Here is a 7,171-nt window from a genome sequence, read left to right on the forward strand (position 1 = left end):
GGGAGACAAGCCGCCACTGTGACGGTTGTTAGAATAATGAAAAAAAGAGATTAACTAACATTCCGTTCACTGCTTTTATTTAGAGTTCCATAGAGCATCAGTTCTTCTTTCAAGAGTTCCCCCTGGAATTTTGTGCAGTGCATCGTGATTTATAATCCACTCTTCCGTCAACGATAGCGAAGAAGGAAACATTTCCCAGGACAAAGGCAGTTGGTGTATATAGTGTCTTGTGACTGCCGACAAGCTTTCGAGTCAGTACCGCACCAACACTTGTTGAAGAAAGTATGAATGAAACGAAGTTTGTGACAGTTTTTAATGATTTCTTGGTGGGGAAGAAGCAGCATGTTGTTCAAATTGCTCTGAGCAACATGGGACTTAACATCTGAGGTCATCAGTCCCCTACAACTTAAAACTACTTAAAACTAACTAACCCAAGGATATCACACACATCCATGCCCGAGGCAGGATTCGAACTTGCGCCGTAGCGGTCGTGCGGTTCCAGACTGATACGCCTAGAACCGATCGGTCACACAAGCCGGCCTGCATGTTGTTTTAGTAGGAAATTCATCTAATGGTTCTAATGGCTCAAAGCACTATGGGACTTAACATCTGAGGTCATCAGTCCCCTAGGCTTAGAAGTACTTAAACATAGCTAACCCAAGGACATCACACACTTCCATGCCTGAGGCAAGATTCGAACCTGTGACCGTAGCAGCAGCGCGGTTCCGGACTGAAGCGTCTGGAACCTCTCGGCCGTAGGTTGTGTTCCAAAAATGAACAGCATAGAGACAGAAGTGATGACACTTTCTGTAGGACCTGACCATCATTTTGCTGGACAATGCTGAAACACGTACAATGCAAGCTGTTACTGATTTGTTTAACTGATGGGGCTGCTAAGTGCTATAACATCTACTGCACTCCCATGACTTAAGTACTCGTGAGTTCAACTCGATTTTTAAACTGAAGGAAACACTTCACGGCATTCGCTTCAGAACTGCTACAAATTCGTCGGGCAATAGACCGCGCTGCTCCAAAAAAATGTTCAAATGTTTGTGAAATCTTAAGCTACTTAACTGCTAAGGTCATCAGCACCTAGGCTTACACACTACTTAATCTAAATTATCCTAAGGACAAAACACACACACCCATGCACGAGGGAGCACTCGAACCTCCGCCGTAACCAGCCGCACAGTCCATGACTGCAGCGCCCAAGACCGCTCGGCTAATCCCGCGCGGCAGCTGCTCCAACTGTCAACACAACTGGTACTGCTAAGAGTATCCTACGACTTCCACATCGCTGGCAGCGGGTTATACACAATGCTGGCGAATACTTAGAAAGTCACTAAAACTTTGAAACACGTATCTATTTTGTACGAGCAGTAAATAAATAGTTGCCCCTATTAAAGTTCCATTCCCGTATTTCCATGGGACATTTGATGGAATACAATAGCAGAATAATTTTAGATCCAGTTTTTTTCTTTTTGGAATTCAGTAATAAAAGAATCGATGGAAATACGTATTGCTGACAGTCTTATCAATCGTTACAATGGATTTCAACTGAATGAAAATTGGAGATGATTTCACGGGGACAGCAATACAGCCAATAGCACCTAAATCAACAGATAAACGCGCTACCGATATTTTATGAAAATCAAACTGGGTTTTCTCACGTAATTTTTCCGCAAGAAATTTGTTGGATCGTTTCTTCAGCGAGGCAATTCAAGCCGATCCGTTATGGACAGCACTGGAAGCCGTTGTACATCTGTTTTAAACAAATCAGCAACCACCATTTAAAAAGCTTCCTTTGGTATAAAATCTTAATGTCAAAAGTAGCATCCCCGTTGAAGGCAGTGACTGGTTTTATTTGTTTGGTTTCAGCAAATACTCTCTTTTTGTGTGTTGTCAACCTTTTAACTGCTGCACGGTATTTTTGTCCACGCGAAACCTCAGTTTAAACGATTTATGATGGAATTCCGAATATGGGTTCGTCCTTTGTCGCCGTCAGTAGGCACAGCGGAGCACTCACATATCTGCAGTTTAAACGAAAGGAAACAATGTAACCCACATCGCGTAAGCACACACAGCGCTACTCCCCGTTGCTGATCTACAGAGCGTTTTATGCCCGATAACAAATTACGGGACGTAAAAGCTCTTCCCTGTGCTTGGACCTCTTCCTCCCAGCCTCTTCGTCAAGAGGAGGTAATTTTAACTAGACTCCGGATAGGGCATTGTCTTTTTAGCCATCGACATCTTTTAAGTCCTGGGACCTCTACTGTTCCTAATCTATATAAATGACCTGGGTGACAATCTGAGCAGTTCTCTTAGACTGTTCGCAGATGATGCTGTAATTTACCGTCTAGTAAGGTCATCCGAAGACCAGTATCAGCTGCAAAGCGATTTAGAAAAGATTGCTGTATGGTGTGTCAGGTGGCAGTTGACGCTAAATAACGAAAAGTGTGAGATGATCCACATGAGTTCAAAAAGAAATCCGTTGAAATTCGATTACTCGATAAATAGTACAATTCTCAAGGCTGTCAATTCAACTAAGTACCTGGGTGTTAAAATTACGAACAACTTCAGTTGGAAGGACCACATAAATAATATTGTCGGGAAGGCGAGCCAAAGGTTGCGTTTCATTGGCAGGACACTTAGAAGATGCAACAAGTCCACTAAAGAGACAGCTTACACTACACTTGTTCGTCCTCTGTTAGAATATTGCTGCGCGGTGTGGGATCCTTACCAGGTGGGATTGACGGAGGACATCGAGAGGGTGCAAAGAAGGGCAGCTCGTTTTGTATTATCGCGTTATAGGGGAGAGAGTGTGGCAGATATGATACGCGAGTTGGGATGGAAGTCATTACAGCATAGACGTTTTTCGTCGCGGCGAGACCTTTTTACGAAATTTCAGTCACCTACTTTCTCTTCCGAATGCGAAAATATTTTGTTGAGCCCAACCTACATACGTAGGAATGATCATCAAAATAAAATAAGAGAAATCAGAGCTCGAACAGAAAGGTTTAGGTGTTCATTTTTGCCGCTCGCTGTTCGGGAGTGGAATAGTAGAGAGATAGTATGATTGTGGTTCGATGAACCCTCTGCCAAGCACTTAAATGTGAATTGCAGAGTAGTCATGTAGATGTAGATGTAAGTGGTGACCCTGCCCCGCTTAGTCCTCACTGCTCTCAACCGTGGACAGTGAGACACCTTTTACTTCAGAGCACCTATTTTAATCTGCTACGCACCCGTTTACAGTTGTCGCCTGATATATCTTCCGTTTTAGCAGATGACACGCGCTCAGTTGATCGCGTCCTTGAGTTTATCAGTGTCAGTGAGATGACGTCGGTTATTTGAAGCTCCTTTTTGGGGAATAGAACGACCCTTAAATAGTAGTTTTCTAAGATTTTCTTCCGTTTTTAGTTTCCCTCCTTGAGTTTCGCTCCCATTGCTACTGATTGCACATTCGGTTTTTTTTACCCTTCCCTAAGCCACAAAATGGGCGCTTATGACCGTAGCAGAGTTGCGCTCTAAAACCGTAATAAAAAAAAATGAATGCTGCTCATCACTGTGACACAATGTTACGTCTCAGCTACCGAGACAGTGTAACACAGGTCTCCTCAAATCGTTCCTTCATTCATATAAACTTGCTTAAGTTTCATTCGTCAACGTGGCTGCAAATTGTCATAGCACTTTACGCACCGTGTTTGGTAGTTAAAAAAAATAATACGTTTTGTTAGAACTGGAGAGCAAGAACACATTTATAAGAGATGTTCGGTCATTATTGGCTACTGGCGAAATCAACATACTGTAAGTAGGCTGTTTGCATTTGCTGCTGCTGTTTGTCATGCGTAGTGCTACTGAATTTCCCTTTGTATTACTCTGCTAAGCCAGTTTTACTACTGATTTATTTTTCTTGTTTGCTGCGCATTGCCTTATATTAGTTGTAATATTGCACTTGCTTTGCTAATTTATGCTGCTTGCTTTGCCAATTTGCATTTTTTAGCGTTGCTGTTGGTGTTAATTGTTTTGCGCTGCTGCATTACCTCGTCCCTCAGTTTAGCATCTGAGCTCAGTAGATTTAAGTTAGTTTAAGATGGGGTAGGCTGTATGTGAGAACGAGTTGTGATGAATTGGAAGAAATGCACTGAGAAGCTATAAGAAAATGGTTTGGACAAAAAAAGAATTTTGAAAGAGGATGTGAACAGAATACAGAAAGCATGCTTGGATAGGATTTTTTTGCTGGAAACAAATGTTGAAATAAGAGGAAAGATCTATGGAATGAAGTTTTGGGTTGGACTGCAGTAACAAATGTTACACTGAAAACAAACCCTGTCCTGTATTTTTGTGTTACTCGTATTACGCTATGTGAATTTGTGTTTTTCCCATCTGTATGTGTTTAGCTAATAAGATTTATGTTGTAGAATTTTTCTGATAATATGTTATTTACCCTGTAAAGATGCTTAGACATTATTTATTCTGTTTTATTTTAATGCTCATGTGTGAAGTTGATGTTTCAAAAGTTATTCTGATCTTTTATGTATTTACTTATGCCATAATTTCTGTGACACTGATTGATATATGTTAGTTCGATTCTTTTGTAAAGCCCGTATTACTACAAATGTTAAAATGTTATCTGTATTGTTATGTTCTTTAATGATATATTTTGTACCTTTGTTATTGTATTCTCATGTTATAATATTGTAATTAACACCAGTTCAGCAAATTAATAATCTTGTAAGCATTGATTTCACTGCATACATTTCTGTTGGTCATAGTATATGCACAATATGTAAAAAAAAAAAAAAAAAAAAAAAAAGAGGGCTGTTAGATCTCCCACGTGTGTTAATAATTCAGCAAGGGACTGGTTAACAGCATTGCTGGTTCTAAGGACAATTCCAAAAACTTTGTGAGTACACAAGTGGTGGTTTATGGACTTGCTATATTATCCGCAAGACTCTTCGATGGTGATTGTGCACCTGCACAGTTGCAACAGATGGCTGCTGGCCGTCTCTACAAGTACTACAGTGGGTCTGCATCTTTGATGGCCCACCAATTCCATTATTTCTACAAGGACTGCGGTGGGTCTGCACCTCTGGTGGCCCACCAATACCATTATCTCTACTAGGACTACAGTGGCACTGCTCTGTGATGACCAACCTTCCAATATTCTTCAAACCTTCGACAGACTCTGCTATGGGTTTGCTCTGTTGTGGCCCATTACCTGTCTGCATGTCAAGAGTTAGCACTGTCTTTCCGTTGGAAGGACAACACTACTTCTTCAATACTGCATGGAAATCCACTACTTCCGTGTGCATTTTCTTTTACTGCTCAGCCTTTGAAAAAAAAAAAAACTGCAATTTTACTGTGATGAATGATCAGGACTGTCTTTATGGACTGTGAGAAAATTTTAGCTTTTGACCAACATTGTATAAATAAGTGTGTGCATTTGATATCTTTGTGATTGTAATTGTGAAACATTTTATCAAATCATTATTGGCCACTGCCGAAAACAATTTGTAAAATTTTTTGTGTGGAGCGTGGGGGCTATGTAAGTAGGCTGTTTAGGTTTTTTTTATTGGTACCGCCACGTAGCGCTTTGTATGAAAATCACTGGCTGTGCTATGTGCAGTCTGTGGCTAGTTTGCATTGTTGTCTGCCATTGTAGTGTTGGGCAGCGGCAGCTGGATGTTAACAGCGCGTAGCGTTGCGCAGTTGGAGGCGAGCCGCCAACAGTGGTGGATGTGGGGAGAGAGATGGCGGAGTTTTGAAATTTGTAAGACTGGATGTCATGAACTGCTATATATATTATGACTTTTGAACACTATTAAGGTAAATACATTGTTTGTTCTCTATCAAAATCTTTCATTTGCTAACTATGCCTATCAGTAGTTAGTGCCTTCAGTAGTTTGAATCTTTTATTTAGCTGGCAGTAGTGGCGCTCGCTGTATTGCAATAGTTCGAGTAACGAATTTTGGTGAGGTAAGTGATTTGTGAAAGGTATAGGTTAATGTTAGTCAGGGCCATTCTTTTGCAGGGATTTTTGAAAGTCAGATTGCGTTGCGATAAAAATACTGTGTGTCAGTTTAAGCACAGTCATGTATAATTTATCTAAGGGGACGTTTCAATACTTAACTATTCACGGCAAATATTTCGAATTTTCCTTTCTTACTATGCCGCTGAGTGTCTATAAAAGGCCTTTAAAGTTATTACGTAAATTATGAGACGTCTCCAAGAACTTTTATGTGATCAGTTATAATTTGAGTTCATTACGTACATAGCCGATAATTTCGAACCTAACCTTACAGATTGAAAAATATATATTAAGCTTCAGCAGTGTGGGGGTGGTGTCACAAATTTATGTGGTTTACAACAAATCTCTTGTATTTGCACAAAACAAAAGCGTTGTTTTACTATCTCACTACTTTGTAAATTGACGATTATACAAGACCCCTACTTTGATTCGCGAATTTTCACCAGTCAAAGTTTATCCTACTTCGCGGCGTTCTAATCTGGGATTAATAATTTATACAACGCAGATTTCCGAGTTAAGCTTGATCTGAACTCATTTTCTGTATTAAAATGTTTTATACAATCGGCCCTAGGTATTCATACGTCAAAATGCATTGTATCACAGAGTATGAGAAATTATAATCTTGGTCTTTATCCTGAGAATGTTGTTAAATACCAAATAATAAGTTAACAGTAATAAGTTAACAGGATAAAATAAGTATCAAGGGAAATGTTGCAGAGTGATCACAAGGAAAAAAAATGATTCAGTTGTCCAAAAGTATTGAGGGTCTGCGGCAAATATGAGGAAAATACGCTTTTGTGTGTTTTATTTTTAAATGTAAAATATCGTTAAATTCTTTCTGTGAGTTCCTGACATAATGAGAACAAAAAATACGGTCAAATTGTGCAGCTGTTTCTTGTTGTCCATTAAATACATTGACTATTTCAGTAAAAATACAGCCCAATCAGTTAACATATCTAAGTAACTACAGACGAGACGGCGGAAGAAATTCCCTGACCGTTCACATCGCTGTTGCCAGCTTCCAACTGCGAAGCGCTAACAGTTGCAGGCGAAAACAATAGCTCTCTAAAGAGCTGTTACACTGAGGCGTTGCCACAGAGACATTTACAAAACTGCGTTACGTTATTATTTGAAGGCAGGACT

Source organism: Schistocerca gregaria, chromosome 5 (assembly GCF_023897955.1).
Source record: "Schistocerca gregaria isolate iqSchGreg1 chromosome 5, iqSchGreg1.2, whole genome shotgun sequence".
Taxonomy (NCBI): domain Eukaryota; kingdom Metazoa; phylum Arthropoda; class Insecta; order Orthoptera; family Acrididae; genus Schistocerca; species Schistocerca gregaria.